The sequence below is a fragment of the Alligator sinensis genome, unplaced genomic scaffold, assembly GCF_000455745.1.
Source record: "Alligator sinensis unplaced genomic scaffold, ASM45574v1 scaffold799_1, whole genome shotgun sequence".
Lineage (NCBI taxonomy): Eukaryota > Metazoa > Chordata > Crocodylia > Alligatoridae > Alligator > Alligator sinensis.
In genome coordinates this window covers 40,285-41,242 of record NW_005843328.1, presented here as the reverse complement: position 1 = coordinate 41,242, position 958 = coordinate 40,285, and positions in this window count along the sequence as shown.

Below are 958 nucleotides of genomic sequence, written 5' to 3'. Positions count from 1 at the left end.
GGAGCTCTACTTGCATTACCCAAAAGACATATACATAAAAGAGTGGTCAAGGAAAAAAAAAAAATCAGAAAACCTTGACAGTCCACAGCTCTCACTTTGAGTCTCATCCAAAGCACATTGACCTCAAAGGAATGACTCCTTTGGATTTGAATTTGGATCTTAATATGAATACAGCTTACTCTTTTTTCATTCTTGTTCTCCATCTTAGAAGCAATAGAAGTTAAATGAAGACTTGCCACTCATTTGTTTTTTCTGTTTAGTATTTGCCACATGTTCATAGGTTCATAGATTGTAGAGTCAGAAGGGACCACAATGGATCATCGTGTCTGAACCCCTGCCCCTGGCAGGAAATAGGACCGAGGTCAGATGACCCCAGCCAGGTGACCATTTCAGGCTAGGTGATAGCACCACCTCTCTTGGAAGCCCATTCCAGATGCTGGCCAGCCTCACTGTGAAAAATTTCTTCCTAATATCTAACCTAAATCCACCTCAACTAGTTTACACCCGTTATTCCTAGTCACTCCCTGGGGCGCCTTAATAAACAGCGCATCCCCTATTCCCCGTTGACATCCCCTAATAAATTTATAGGCGGCCACAAGATCTCCCCTCAGCCGTCTCTTGTGAAGGCTGAAGAGATTCAGCTCTCTTAACCTCCCCCCGTAGGGTCTATCACGAAGGCCACTAATCATGCGAGTGGCCCTCCTCTGGACCCTCTCCAGATTCTCTGTGTCCCTCTTGAAGTGTGGCGCCCAAAACTAGACACAGTACTCCAACTGCGGCCTGACCAGTGCCGCATAGAGGGGGAGCATCACCTACTTTGATCTATTAGTCATGCACCTGTTAATGCATGACAAGGTGCGATTGGCCTTGTTGATGGCCTCGTTACACTGCCAGCTCATGTTCATCTTGGAGTCAATTATGACTCCAAGATCCCTCTCTGCCTCCAAGCTGCTGAGAA